This window comes from Balaenoptera musculus, chromosome 18, assembly GCF_009873245.2.
Source record: "Balaenoptera musculus isolate JJ_BM4_2016_0621 chromosome 18, mBalMus1.pri.v3, whole genome shotgun sequence".
Lineage (NCBI taxonomy): Eukaryota > Metazoa > Chordata > Mammalia > Artiodactyla > Balaenopteridae > Balaenoptera > Balaenoptera musculus.
The window spans coordinates 55,492,302-55,509,025 of NC_045802.1; the positions used below are offsets into that span (position 1 = coordinate 55,492,302).

At 34.0% G+C, this 16,724-nt stretch overlaps 1 pseudogene; it reads left to right on the forward strand.

Moving 5' to 3' along the window:
• The window catches only part of LOC118884066, an 86,923-nt pseudogene extending 71,994 nt beyond the window's left edge, over window positions 1–14,929 (forward strand).
• Window positions 14,930–16,724: the final 1,795 nt, after the last annotated feature.

The following is a 16,724-nucleotide window of genomic DNA, read 5'->3' on the forward strand; positions in this document are numbered from 1 at the left end:
GGTTAACAAGGTTTCTATTAATTGATTATTAACTAAAAATAAAAATGTACATACATTTTACTGTATTGTGATGTTAGATTTTTACAGCAGTTACCATGTTTATTCCAGACATCTTTTTTAAATCTCTATCTCTGCAGTGAAACTAAATGATGTTTATTGGAATATCTCATTTTTATATATTCAGAGTTGAAAATACTCGCTTTTTAATCAATGTGAACTGTCATGGAACATTATATTCTTTATTAGTATATGTATACTAAATTATTCATAAATTTCTAATATATCAAAATATCTCTTAATGCATAAGAGAGGCCATTACTATCATGGTATGATCTGTGGACCACTGGCTTTATGAAGGAGCTAAAAATTCAGAATCTCAAGTCCTATCTCAGAACTACTGAATCAGAATCTGTATTTTTTGATAATATATTTTTATTAGTTTTTGGGTACATTAAAGTTTGAGAAGCAGTGGTTTTGGCTGTTATAAGTAAAATAATCAACATATTTTATGTAATATAAATATTACTATATGTAATAATATATGAAGAAATGTTTTTGATTCCCAATTATTATGATTATTGTCAATAAAGTAATTAATTTACATCTCTGAATTAAAAACACTGTACTATTTCAGTATTGACAGACTAATTTAAGATACATCATTTAATCAAGGTTCCACGAAATATGAGAAATAGAAAGGAAAGAAAACAAAGGAAAGGAAAGAAGAGAATAAAAATCAGCCTAATCTTTCTTTTAATTATATATTATTGGGGATTTTAGATGTTAACAGATTCCAAATTACCTAATAAGCAAAAAAAAAAAAAGCTTCAATGTCCTGATTTATGTCTCAAAAGATGTCCAATATCTATAAGACTTGCATACCAACATTAGGTAAATGAGAAGCAAAACTCGCTTGTAAGCAATTTTACTTACTGATCTAAATTAAATGATTAATGGCTATTCTTTAGGAAAACCATTTTGATTATATTTAATATGAAATAAGTTAGATGTAGTTGTCATACCTGCGCTGCCATAAAAATATTTTTCCAGGGACTTCCCTGGTGGTGCAGTGGTTAAGAATCCACCTGTCAGTGCAGGGGACACAGGTTCAATCCCTGGTGTGGGAAGATTCCACATGCCGCGGAGCAGCTAAGCCCATGCGCCACAACTACTGAGCCTGTGCTCTAGAGCCTGTGAGCCACAACTACTGAAGCCCGTGCACCTAGAGCCTGTGCTCCACAACAAGAGAAGCCACCGCAATGAGAAGCCCGAGCACTGCAACTAGAGAAAGCCCACATGCAGCAATGAAGACCCAATGCAGCCAAAAAATAAATAAATAAATGAATAAAATTTGTTTAAGGTATGTTTTTCCACAAATTGAACTGCACTTGAAAAAGTCTGCAACAATTCCATAACATACCAGGCAAATTTTAGCAATTTTGCATTAATTTTATCCTTTTTAGAATATTTTTTTCTCTCCGACATCCCCATGACAAAATTCCTCACTTTTTTCCAGTAATCTCAAATATCATCTGCCTTTGAGGCCTATCCTAACAAGATTATTTAAAATTGAAAATGCCGCCAGCCCGTTTTCCCCTCTTACACTCCATGTCTTCCTTAACCTGCGCTAAGCTATACACATTAACCTAGTAGAATTGCACATTAACCTTCTACAGTACTGTGTGATTGACTTATTTCTGTTATTAATTGTTAATTATATGTCTCCTGCAGGACTCTTATCTCACATGCACCCTAATCCATCCCATGTACCTCAAAGAATCTGGTACATAGTAAGCCCTCAATAAATAGGTGTTGAAGGAATGAAACAGTAAAGAGCCTTCTATTTATTAAAAACTTAATGGATACTAGGTTCTATGCTATGTCGCTAGACACGTTATTCCTCTCATGACCTGTGTAAATTGTTTGAGTTAGAATTAAAACAATGAAAATGATATTAAAATATGTTAATAATTTTTACTGAAAAACACTGTGTTAAGGGATTTGCGTATATTTTCTCTTAATCCTCACTAGAACCCTTAAGGTTAGTAGTATATGAGCCCTGTATTAAATGTGAGGAAAATAAATAATTTGCATAGGTTTCTTACCTCTAAGCAACTGAAACTGACTTTAGGTTACTTTAATTGTGTGTGTGTGTGTGTGTGTGTGTGTGTGTGTGTATTTACTTATTTCTTTCTTTATTTATTTATATATTGGATATCTCATAGAATCAGTTGAATAATTTGGAATTAACTGTAAAGTTACCTGGAGAATCTTTCTAAGAAAATGGTAAGGAATCACAGGAATTCAGATTGTGGGAAACTGTGCCAAAATGATGCCACAGAGTCTGCTGAACGCATTCTTCTCCTGCTGATCGCTGCTCATGGCATTGCCCTATCATGGTTATTGGACTGAAATCCACTTTTCATTCTTGGCTACTACTACTGGTGAACATCAGATGCAGGTGCTACAGGACAGATTCTGGCAGCACTACAACAATGCTATAAACTGCTATTTTGAGTTACTTTGACTTCAAAGTCTTAGAAATTCTTATTTAAATGCATTTAATTATGTAAATTTTCCTTCCTCACTAGTTAATAGAGAAAAGTGAATTAAAACAATGAAATATTTTTCAGTAATTGAGAAAAAATAAAATTTAGAATCATTCAATTTTAGTAAGTGTGTAGCAAAGGCATGTTAAGGTAGAGGTTGAAATGTATACTGCCATAGTCATTTGGGAGAACTATTTGTCTGGATCCAGTGATAACATTAGCTTAATTTTTCATCAGTTGATTGCACTTAAAGTAGAATTCTATAGACTGTGTCTCAGGAAAGTATATATACATGTTTGACTAAGGAAAGATGTATAAGGATATTTATTGTACCCTTGATTGCAAAAAGAAAAAAAAACTGGAAAATATAAAATCTTATCAATACAGAAATGATTAAATAAATTTTGTTTCACTTTTAGTGTTGAAAATATGATGGCAGCTCTGTTTATTAACATGGAAAATTCATAGTATGATGTTAATTAGACAAACATGAAAGATAAAGTGTAACAGACATTCAGAGGAGAATTATTTTAATAGATCTCTATTTAGCAGATTTTGCAGATCAATAACACTCTCCTTTCCCTCTTTAAAACTTTTCTACTGATGCTTAAAGCATGGTTACCACTGGACACTTGCAGGTTACTCTCTACTGAACAATACCTGGGTGTACTTTTGTTCCTAAGAGATGAAATGTATGTCAGTATGGTAGACAGAATAATGCCTCCAAAGATGTCCATATTCTATTCCCCAGAACCTTTGAATATATTGTATTACATGGCAAAAGGACTTCACAGATTTAAGGATTTTGAGATAAAAGGATTTATCCTGGATTATCCAAATGGGTGCAGTCTAATCACCAGGACCTTTATAAAATGTAATTCAGAGGGCCAGAGTGAGAGAGATAAAGGATAAGAAGAAAAAGGTCAGAGATTAGAGAAGATGCTGCCCTGCTGACCTTGTAATTTGAAACAGCAGCAATAGGAAAATAATTCAGTCAGTTTTCTTGGTTTTTAAACTTTTTAATGTCATTTATTTTATAGCTTTAATTATATTATTTCATTAAGCACTGCATAAACCAATAAAATGTGTATGCAAAGAGAGTTGCAGTTTTTATGCTTTTGATGGCCTTGATAAGTGTAAGGGAAGGAAAATCTATTGTCTTAGTTAGGAATTAGCAGGGCAACTATAAAACTAGGCAAAACTCATAATAACCTAGAAGAGTCCTGGTTTCAGATGTTTTAAAAAAATACCTTAGTATAAAACTGTTGAAAAAAATTGTGTAACTAAAAGAATGGAATAGGCAGTTGGAGAAGGTGGCTCAGAAAATATTGAAAAACCATGATTTCATAGGTGGCAGAAAACACTGCCAATGATGCAACTGAAATAGGTCTAACTCTTCTTTAAGGAACCTGAAAGAGAAACTCATAGATAACGCATCTTAGACATGGTTAGGAAGTTCATATAAGACTCCAATTAATGAAATCATATTTAAAATAGTCTTGGCTCTACATCAAATGATTTATGAATAATTTAAATAAATGATGAATAAAGACCATCAATACCAATTATTAACCAGTAATTACTTGTCATAACTAGCTACTGACAATCATAAATAATTAATACTTTCAATGAATAATATATAAATAATAAGTTGATGAGTATTTAACTAAGTTTACATTTCCAGCAGGTGGATGATTAATAACAGGGCTTCAGAATTAGAACATAAGCAAGGTCTTAAAGTGCAGCTATAGAAGTTATTTATATGGATAACTACTTCAACAAATATTTATTGAGGGTCAGTATGAGCTAGGCACTATTCAAGGCACTGGGAGATAGAGCAAATGGGGACAAGCTATAAACAACACAAATAAGTAAATTATTCATTATGATAGAAAGTCATGAAAATGGTATAAAAAAAAAAAAGACAGGGTAAGGCTATGAAAAGTACTATGAATGAGGATGATACAATTTAATAAAAATGAATATTGATGACCTTGGGAGACCTGGGTGGTGGTTTGAGATTTCGAAAGTTCTCTTTTGATTGATTTTTCCCAGTGAGGTAGAGATCAATATCGTAAGGTGAGAGTGAAGTTTGGGGAGAAAGTATAGGATGTTTTAGGACAGCACAAGTGTGTGGACTGGGGAGGAGTTTTGTGATCACTCCATTCCACTGGAAGCTTGTGATCATTAATTTAAAGTGAGAACAGTTTAAATAATTCTGTGTGTTTTCGCAGCCTTGTTGATCAGCCTGGGTGTAGGTAGGGTCAGAATTGGATTAAAATACCACACTTGTATGTGTGTAGTTGATTAAGATGGGGTTTTATAATGCCTCTAGGAATAGAGAGAGAAAAAATGAAGAGAAGATGGAAGAAAACAGATACCTGAAATCATCCATAGTGATGGGGAACCAAGATTAAAAGAGCAGGAATAAGAAACAGAGAAACAGCAGTCAGTACAGTGAATAAGGGTAGTACATGCTCAAGAACAGCAAGAAATCTCTGGTCACTGGAAAAAGAAACATTAAATTTTTAAAGTAATTTCAACTGATGAGTAACCTTTGAATAGATTTTATTGTTGTAATTGCTGTTTAATTTTAAGTACTAGGTTGGTTTGTTTGGAAAGCGTAAAGAGCCTGCATCATTTATTTTTTGTATTCACTACAAAATCAATCATCATAAGGCTTCCAAGAATGTTAGGAAGCAAGGCTAAAAATTGTCTGTCAATTCTAAGACAAAGGGTCATGTCAGCATTTTAAAAATATTAGTTCGATTAATGTAAATGATTAATAGAAAAAAATGATATTTCAGTGCTATTTTTACTCTTTATATGTGAGTGGATTAATTTTTTAAATAGCTAAAGTTGCTAAAATACTAATATGTTCATTACTTTCTGAGTCGCCTATGAAGCACTGTACTTATTAAAGTTTTACGAGCTTGTATTAATATAGGTATTTCAAATTTATTTCAGACTATAAGTTTAGAATATTTCAAATATATATTTATTAATTTTAAGTTTTAACAACAATTAATGATAAATCCAAACATAACTGGTTTAATTAATAAAAGATTCGAGTTCTCCATCTGTATTCAGAGCTTATAAGTATAATAAATAAAAACAAATTAATTTTTTCTCCATACATTTTATTTTTCTAAGAACACATTTGTGTGACATTTTTCCGTGAAAGAGTTTTACCAAGAGGCAATGCTTCCAGCTTGTGTCAAGTTTTAAACTCTATTATGTCTGAGGCCAATTTTACTTGATATAATTTGATAAGCACTTAAATTAAATTTCTAATGTATCCAGAAGTTTTAATAAAACTTTAAACAGAAAACATTCTTTCAAATAAAGGGTGAATTCAAGTATTTAGCTGTAATGGAGCATTTGGGAAATATTCATTTCAACACTGACCATGTTTCAAAGATTAACTCTTTTAGCTTTGAGCTGTGGAGATAATTTTTTTCTTTTGTAATTTAATTACATTTGAAGCCACTGTTTTCAGTGATATGAAGTGGCAAAATGGAAAATAACAGTTGTTTTGAAAATGGATGCAAAGGCCCCAAAACTTTTAAATACAGAGATAAAAACATCTCTCTCCCTAGGAATTCATTTTGCTGAATTTTAAACACTTTTTCCTGTGGAGGCAAATGGACTTCCTACAAGGAGCATTTAATAACCTAGTTGGTTATTCTTGGCATCATTATGAGGCAGCTGCTGTACTCATCTATTGCTGCTTCTTTTAGGGATGTGTGTGTTGCAGAAGCTTTTGTCCTTCTCCTGAGACAAGGCTCTCTCTATTATATTACCTTTATTCTCATGGCCCTTAGGTCTAAACCCTGCCCACTCATCCCTGATCGACAGATCTCAGAGGCTCTGTCAAGGCTGCTAGTCTCCAAGGCCATCAAACTGTCATTCAACCTCCCAGTGCCATGACTAAATCCAAAAAATGTTCTTCATTGCTATTAGCTCAGCTGGGGAGCATGTTCTCCTTCTTTAGTACTTGTTTTTTTGTTTTTGTTTTTATTCTGAAAGTGGCTTTATCTTTAATATAGTCAAAGTATGTTTTAACAAAAAATAGCTTCCATATAAATTTTGTTTTAAAATTTTTTACCAAAATTTATATGTTGTTCAAAACTAAACTATAACAAATAGCAAGTCTATTAGAGAGATAAGTACCATTATAAGAATAGTTGGTTTATACTACAATCCTTTATTATGTTGATCTTTGACATTTTCCAAGATTATAGAGTGTGCCTAGGGTTAAAAAAGAACATATAAAGGGTAATGATTTTTTCAGATAAAGTGTTATATATAAATATTCAGAAGTTGATGAATAAGGATGACTAGTTGCAATATTTTCCAAAGATTGTTCTACAAAAATAAATATATTTTGGGGTGATCAGCAAACTACAAAATGCATTAATGGATCTCAGTTGGATATTGATTATCCCTGTGGTGTCTTCAATAGGTGGATCCAAACTAATACTCAGTGTTAGAGGTTAGGTAAGCTTTGTTATCTAAATCATATCACTTCCTTTTGCTATAAATGCAAGTAAAGTAGGTTGTTTATCTTTTGGAAATTAACCTATAGTTTAGTTACCCGTGCTAAAATACCCTGTGACTGCTAATATAAGACTTTTCTGATAACTGTTCCTGTAGCATGAGGTTTAGGTCTGGAAGTCTAAAGTATTTAATTCAAAGAATATTAATCAGTTGCCTACTCTGTACAAGGCAGTCTTCCAGTGCTGAGGATATATCCAGAAATAGAACAAGGGGGATTTTTTTTTTTTACTCTAAATGAATAAAAATATATTCCATCTTCAGCACAAACTTTTGACTTATACCCATAGCCCCAAGGACAAGGAATTAAAATAGAGCGAGTTAGATGGAGGATAGTCAGAATAAAGTATTAGCAAAAGAACTTGAGCTTCTTATCGATCAATGAAGCAGAAGATTGAAATCATAAAATTACATTTCCTACGCTTTACCGTAATTAATTCTTTAAACAAATATTCAACCCTTCCTAAGTACTAAAGTAGTAGGGGAAATTTTTTTTAATTATATTTTAATTGTTGTAAATATCATCAGAATTAATCCTATGATATTTACAGGATATTAATAATCTGAACTCATATACAAACATTAAAAATGGACACACTTTTTCATAAGTAGGTTGACTTGTGTATATATATTAAATTAAACAAAACTGACACATTTGATATTGTTTTAATTAGAGTTTAATTTTGAAATTTTAAGTCATTTAATGTAAAACCTCATATGGCTTAAATCAGGGGAACGTTTTCAACTGGAATGTTACAGAGTATTTAAGAAGTAGAAAAATATCTTGACTCTTGACTAACAACCAAAATATGAGAGAAAATGAAAATATATCCTGGAATAGTTTATGTTTTATCTTCCTAATGTCTAACTTCTGAATTCCTCTTCTCTCTTCAATTGAGACCATTAATAACCCCATCCCAATTCCATCTCTCATCGTTAGGACCAGTCTTGACAATAGACATGTGTATTTAAAACAGTTTAATGAGTCACACTACAGACCTTGCTCTGGTACTATAGTCTACTAGATTGTAAGCCTTCTGACAACAAGTACAGGTCTTGATTATCACTATACCTCCAACAGATATCACAGTCTGGCACATGGTAGGCAGTTGACAATGATTTGATGGATGTATAATTTATTCCTGTTTTGTGTCATTTCCTGCCATTCTCAAGCCATGAAGCAAAATTAGAAATACTTACTGTGTTGTGGTGGAGTTCTGAGGTTAAAGCATGCCAGTGTCTGTTTCTATCATGATTCTGTAAATATCTGCATTTGTTGTTTGGAGCCAATCTAAAGATATAGATTGTCAAAACAGAACAAAAAATCATGACTCACCTGTATGTTACTTACAAGAATTTCTATTCAAATTCAATAGCATAGATAGGTTGAAATAAAATAATGGAAACAGATATACCATGCAAACATTAATAAAAAATAAGAAAGCAAGCGTGGCTGTATTAATATCTAATAAAATACACTTTCGAGCAAAGAAATTCTCAACACAATGTGATGGTTTCTACCTTCAACTGTATATTTCTCCTGAGAAAAACATACCTTTTGTTCCTTTGTCCACCTTTAGAATGTTTACTTTTTTCATTCTCACATCTTCTGTCCCCAAAATTTTATTTTTGAAGATAATTATGACATTCCCATGAAGACAAACAAAATGTCCCCTCTAATTTTCCATCTGTATACCGTCATTACAGACTTGTCTTATTTCTGTGAACTTACAACCATATATCTGCTCTCTATGCTATATTGACAATAGTTCAGAATGGTATCTGTATAGCTTTGTGCCACCAACACTCATTACAGTGTCACAATTGATAAATAATTGATCACTTAATAGCTACATATATGATTAAAGCAAGTCTTTCAGTGTTCTAAATAAACATTGTTTTGGTAAAAGAGCACGTATTCCTAGAAATCATATCCATCCTTATACAATATTGTTTTCTACTCTGAGACTATCTGTTACCTATAGCTACCCAATATGTTTTGCACTCCATCTCTGTATTTTGATAATTTTTGACACTATGAGTCCTACCTTCTCAAACAGAATTAGAAAGCCTGCATCCACAGGATCCCTTTCAAGTACAGAACAGTTATTTAATCCAGTTACAGTTATTTAATCCAGTTATTTAATGCAACCAAGCAAGATTTAGATATAGAAGTGGTCAACACCTAAAAGGAAATCAGTCTTCTGGCAACCTATGAGACAGGGTGTCCTGCTCCTCAAGGGTGGCAGTAGTAGAGTTTCTGATACCAATCCTTGAATGTCGTAGGAGCCACTGATAGTGGCAGTGATGTTTAGGTAGAGAAATCACTGCAGTGTGTGGAACGTTGTTGCTACCTTTTTCTTGCTTGTTTTGGCCTTACCAGAGATTCTGTAAACTGGCAAATATCCATTAATGAATTCTGTTTCTGCTTAAGTGACTCATTGCATTGTTTGCAGCCAGGAATCCTGAACAATAACCACTCTGATGTTACAGTATGTTTGTTCTTAGAACAGTTATTTTTGATGGTAATGATAATAAACTTTTACAAAAATCTTCAATTTTTAGCCCATATGCTGCAATAGGAAAATGAGCTTACCTGGGACGATTTGCTCTTTTGGGGGTTTACTGTATGGTTCTCTCATGACTCATAGATTTGCTTTGGGTACATAATTTACATTAAACAAATTGCTAGCAGCTCAGGCAAAGAGGGTTGACTATATGTAGTTGACTTTCTCAGACAGACAAATTCATTTGTCTTAGACTTAGGCTAAACATAAAGACAGATTCCTGCTAAGAGTATGAAGAAGTAATGTTAATGCTCTGAGTCAATCTGGGGTTTTAAATAGTGTGGGTGCTCAGGTGAGGTTTGCATCTGTTCCTAATATCTATGACAAACGCTGTGAAAATTGCATTTCTTGCCAGCTGGGACTCCATAAGCAACTGTAGATTTATAAGTGAGTATGCAAACGAAGTAGAAAAATAGTTATAACTTGTATAAAACAAACAGAACAAATATTCATCTTTATTTAATGAATAAAAATTAAAATTCCATAAACATGCATTTTAGTAATGTGATTATTGGCTCCATATTTTATTTCTATATTAATAATTTTTTTAACTCTCTGCCACTCCCATTTTACAATCAATCACTTTAGCAAATATTGTTTGGAGAGCTACTATATATATTATAATGTATATAGTGAGCTATATATGCTATGAATATAGAAATGAAAAAGACAAGTCTATACCCTGATAACATTACACTTGAGAAGCAAAAGGAAAGAATGAAAGAAGTAACATTTTATTATGTACTTGATGCTATGGACTCTGAAGAAATTTTTACCAATGTTGACAGACTTTGCTCATAATAGCCTTATAAGTGAGGTTTCATATAAATAGTGGATTCTGTTGTGGTTTAATGAGGGAACAGACATTCAGTCCATGTTTAGCTGATTTTTAAAATTAGGTCTTTTCTCCTCATATATAGTTCTTACCCTTTTTATAACAATGAAGTGTAATAGGTAGTCTTACATGATTTTAATTGTATTTTAACATTTATGTAATACTAAATTGCTATATATTAAATAGCATGTTATTATGAGTATATTATTAGTAATAAAAGCAGGTATATATATTTGAAAATTAGTTCATATATTCCAGCTATTATCTGTTCCATCACACAGACAATATTTGATGCTCATCTGCAGTAACTCCATTGCCCCAAAATCACATGAATATCTTAGAATTCCTTGCCTTACACTCTGAGAAAAAATTATTAATTCAAGATAGAACAACTGTAGTGTTTTTATAACATGCTCCTCAGAACAGTAGTTAATAATAGTAATACTATTTCTTAGTTGGAACAAAGTTGCTGAAATAAACTTGTCAAATTTATGAGTTAAACAAAATTTAACTGCAGTACTCCCCAGGAGCTGTATTTTGCTAAAATTCCTATGGAGCTCCAAAATGACCATGTAAAACAGTGGGCTTTCTGAACATAAACTACATATTACTTTTCTCACATGATACACCAAAAAAGATGAAGATTTAATGGAATATGTTTTGGAAAATATTCTTTTACACGGTAATCTGACATCACTGGACAACTGATTGATCAGACACCAGGCAATAATTGGGAGGTTGCTGCAATAATCCAGGAAGATTTTTTGAGGGTTATTCTCATTTTATGAGAAATAAGCAGGAGGCCTGGCACAGTGACAGACTGTAAAATATAGGTTAGACAGGCAACCAACTGTACTTAAAGACAGACATAAGAATGTACAAATATAAAAATAATACCTATTATTTATTGATAATTTATTGATACATGCTCTCTGCTCATCTTAGTATTTTCATGGGTTGGTTTATTTAATCATTATCCTACAGCCCCATTTACAGATGGAGTCTCTAAGCAGAGAGGTTCAATCAGTACTTTACCCAAGGTAACTCATTTATTTATCTTTTTTTTTTGAATTTTATTTTATTTTATTTTTTATACAGCAGGTTCTTATTAGTTATCTATTTTATACATATTAGTGTATATATGTCAATCCCAATCTCCCAATTCATCCTACCACCACCCCTCCCACCCCCAGTTCCCCCTTTGTTGTCCATATGTTTGTTCTCTACATTTGTGCCTCTATTTCTGCCTTGCAAACCAGTTCATCTGTACCATTTTTCTAGATTCCACATACATGCGTTAATATACCATATATACCATATTTGTTTTTCTCTTTCTGACTTACTTCACTCTGCATGACAGTCTCTAGGTCCATCCACGTCTCTACAAATGACCCAATTTCGTTCCTTTTCATGTCTGAGTAATATTCCATTCTATATATGTACCACATCTTCATTATCCATTCATCTGTCAATGGGCATTTAGGTTGCTTCCATGACCTGCCTATTGTAAATAGTGCTGCAGTGAACATTGGGGTGCATGTGTCTTTTTGAATTATGGTTTTCTGTGGGTACCAAGGTAACTCATTTAGTAAGGGCCAGGACAGACTTACAATCCCAGAGTCTACGTTCAGGCCTATGTTCTTAAACGCTATAGTACCCAGAAACTTATCTGATGTATCCTAAAAATAACATTTGGTTAGACAGTTCTCCCAAAACACCAATAGAAAAGAATGTACATAAGGAGGACACTGAGAAATCATGTAAAAAGAAATAACAAAATAAATTTAACCTTAGATATAAGGAAATAACTTACTTAAATATAGCATAAAAAAAATCTCAGAATTTCTGTATAACTAAATGTATAAAAAATGAAGAGAAATTTTGAATGAAACAAAACATAAATTGGTCTCTATGCAACATAGATTTTTTAAACTTAGAAATAAGGATTTGGACATTATGGTCAGAACTTCACTGGATTTGTCCTTTGAAGAAAATCCAGGACTATGTTAGGAGAACACATAATTTTGGACATCTATTCTTGCCCTACCTCTGTATTCTAATCAAATAGATCTCTTTGCCCAAAAGATATTACCACCTTAACCTGAACTCCTACTGGCTGGAAAGATTTTTGGCAGTTTTCGTCTGTTAATTTATTTATAATTTTGGAATGTTGAACCAAAGTCAAGTAATTCCTTGATTGCATAGCTTTTAGCAAAATATGACTTTTACCAGATATCCGGTGAGCTAAATTTTGCTAATAATATTTCTGAAAGGAATTTCTGATGTTCATCACAAATGCAAGATTAGCTTTTCCATCTGTTGAGATGTTCTTTACTATAGTGAAATATTTTTTTTTTCAAATCTTTCCTTAACATTTTATACAGATGAAATCCATGCTGCTTGCTCCTTCACGTTATCTCTGATAGTACTTTGGGTATTTCACGTGTTAACCTGAAAAGTAAAATAATAGAATTTGAGAAGGTATATGCACCCCTATTTTCATAGTAGCATTATTTATAATAGCCAAGACATGGAAGCAACCTAAATGTCTTCGATGAGTAAATGGATAGTGACGATAGTTAAATGGATAGTGAAGATGTTGCAACAACATGGATGGACCTAGAGGGTATTATGCTAAATGAAATAAGTCAGAGAAAGACAAATATAATACGATTTCACTTATATGTGGAATCTAAAAAACGAAGTGAACAACAACAAAAAAAGCAGAAATTGATTTATAGATACCTAGAACAAATTGATGATTGTCAGATAGGAGTTAGGAGGGTGGAGGGATGTATTTTATCAGCAAAGCAGATTAAAGAGCACAAACTTACAAATATAAATGTTATGGTGCTGTAATATATAAAATAGGGAATGTAGTCAATAATATTGTAGTAATATTAAACTGTGACAGATGGTAGCTGGATTTATCATGGTGATCATCTTGTAATGTATGTAATGTATATAAAAGTCAGATCACTATGTTATTCACCTGAAACTAATGTAACATTGTATGTCAATCGTACTTCATTAAAAAAATAAAGGGTTGAAGTACAATCAAGCTACACAGACCTTCCACCAATGGTGGAACACTAGACAGGTGTATGGTCTCAACTTTGGCAGCAAAGAAGATGCCAGTGTCTTCGCAAGTGCTGTGATGCATGCCTTCCACGTGTTGAATTCACAGGAAACAGAGCCAACATTGCCTAGACAAAATTCACAGCTACCTGCCCAAGTTCAGAATGGCCCATCACAAGAAGAATTGGAAATTCAAAGGCAACTACAAGAACAGCAAAGACAACAGGAGCTGGAGCGGGAAAGGCTGGAGAGCGAAAGAATGAAAAGGGAGAGATTGGAGGGGGAGAGGTTAGAAAGGGAAAGGCTGGAGAGGGAGTGACTGGAACAGGAGCAGCTGGAGAGAGGGAGACAAGAAAGTCAGGATTGCCTGGAGCGGGAGAGACAAGAACGGGAGAGACTGGAGAGACTGGACCGAGAAAGGCAAGAAAGAGAGCGGCAAGAGCAGCTAGAAAGGGAGCCGCTGGAATGGGAGCGAGAGCGAAGAATGTCAACTGTGCTGCCCCTGCCTCTTCGGAGACTCCTCTAAGCTCTGTGCTGGGAGTCTCCTCTGCTGCTGAGCCAGGCTTGCATTGTCTTGGGACCACCTGCACCTCCACCCCCTCCTCCACTCCCACCAGGTCCTGCCCAGGCATCAGTCACACTCCCTCCTCCCCCAGGACTCCCTCCATCCCATCCACTTCCATCCTCAGGGCCTCCACCTCCTCTACCACCTCTTCCTAATCAAGTACCCCCTCCTCCTCCACCACCTCCTGCTTCTCCCCTCCCTGCATCTGGATTTTTTTGGGATCCATGTCTGAAGACAGTCACCCTTTAACTGGACTTGCAGCTGCAATTTCTGGATCAAAACTTAGGAAAGTGTCACGGATGGAGGATGCCTGTTTCCCAAGCGGAGGGAAGATCACTGGTGTGAATTTGGCCTCATCTAAAACTACGGGTAGTGGAAAAGGACCCCTTCCATTAGGGGTGGTGGGTTAATGGAAGAAATGAGCACCCTGCTGGCCAGGAGGAAGAGACTTGCTGAAAAGGGATCAACAATAGGAACAGAACAAAAAGAAGACAAAAATGAAGATTCAGAGCCTGTAACTTCTAAGGCCTCTTCAACAAGTACACCTGAACCAACAAGAAAACCTTGGGAAAGAACAAATACAATGAATGGCAGCAAGTCACCTGTTATTTACAGACCAAAATCTGCGCCCTCATCACAGCCCAGAGCCAGAGGAGTCCAGACAGAAGGACTGGACTCTGACAGGCTGAAGCCAAACATTTTAGATGAAATGAGAAAAGAATTAACTAAGCTAAAAGAAGAGCTCATCGATGCAATCAGGCAGGAACTGAGCAAGTGAAATGCCACATAGAGAAACAAACTAAGAAGAGATAGGACTTTAATCTGGAGAAAGAAAAAAAAAAAAAAAAAAACCCTGCAAAGAACAACTGTTAACAACAACAAAACCCCTACATTCTGTGAGCTGTAAAAAGAAAATGGAGACAAACAGTCAGAAGGAGGGAAAAGACAACATACTTTGAAAGCCTTCAGACATTACTACTCTGGCAATAAGCTAGTACCCTCCCAGTTTGATGCTTTTTTCTGACCTTTACAACAGGATGGAAGAGAGTTGTATAGGAGTTCCTGTATCAGTTATGCAGAAAATACTAAACCAGTCAGGCAAGAACACCGTGCCTTGAAATATTTTCATGTCAAGAGAAAATCACACATTTTCCACAATCCATTGCTAAAATAAAGAGGAGAAAGGCTTTGAGAAGTGTTTTTCAGAGAATGCTGATGAAGAATTTAGCAACTTATGCTATTGTATTGTAAATGTTTCTCTCAGGTTTGTTTTCCTATCACATTTGATATCCCATGAATAATTGAGATCAGCCCTATGTAGGTTAAGATCATAAAATGTGGAACAGATGGAATTGTATGTGCTTTCAAAGGGTGATATTTATAAGAAAGTGTCCTAAAAAATGATTTGCCCAGAGTGAGGAATTTTAGAATGATAGGAAGTCTCTCGAGTATAGCCTTCAAGCAATTTTGTAGATCTGAACATAAATTCATCCAGAATTTAAAGGTTTAGATGCCTTCCTAAATTATTAGTGATTTACCACGTCTATGATTCCTACATAACACAAACCAGTGGTCAAATGTAAAACAATATATTGTAGATTCACTGTAGGTTTTCAACCTTTTTTAGATTGATGAATGTGGACATTTTTATAATATAATTACAACCACCACAAAATTAGCTTTTTTAATTGCAGACAGTAATGCATGTCAAACTAATATGTAGTGGCCTTTTCAAGGCCTAGTCCCAGGGAAAACATTTTGTAGAGTATAGGGAAGTGGGAGGAAGGGAAGGAATAATGTTTAATTTAAACTTAATTTCTGCACGATCTTTTTCTCAATTATCTGCATGAATAATAATGAGGAATATTTTGTGACTTTACTTGGTAAATATGTTAACAGAACCAAGTATTTAATCTTTTACATCATGTCTTCGGCTATTTGTATTTTAACTTCAGTAAGTTCAATGGTCTAAAACATGATTCAGACCATTTATAATTCACATGAATTATATCTTACTGTGGAACTCAAAAGTTTGATCCCTGAATTTGGCAGTTATTATTACCTAGGTGCCCTGCAGTTATACAGTTGTTCAGGTACACGTTCCTGACTATAAAGCTGCTTTTGAATCTTATGTTGAAATACTAGAAAAGTAACCATGATGGCAGAAATTAAGGTCATAGAAATCATTAGACAAAAGGAAAACAACGAGGGGTCCTGCATAATTTTCTTTTAATAAATAAAGTGAGACTTAGGTGGTGGGAAGAAGGAGCTAGATACTCTACTTACCACCAAGTGTGTGTGTGTGAGCGTGCGTGTGTGCGGGCACTCATGTGTGAGTATGTAATCCACTCCCTTTCCTTTGAAACTTCTAAGATTAAAATAGGGGAGAAATCCTGTATGTTGCAATGATAGAATTTTTTGAAAATTTAAGAAATCAAAAATTCTCCAGGCTCTCCATCTTGATTTATGCTTGGGTTGTTATGTGCCACATTTGCTTTGAAGTCTTTGATTATCAGTAATTTTACTGAAATTGTGAAGGAATAATCCACCATCTGCTTTCTAGATTTCTTAAT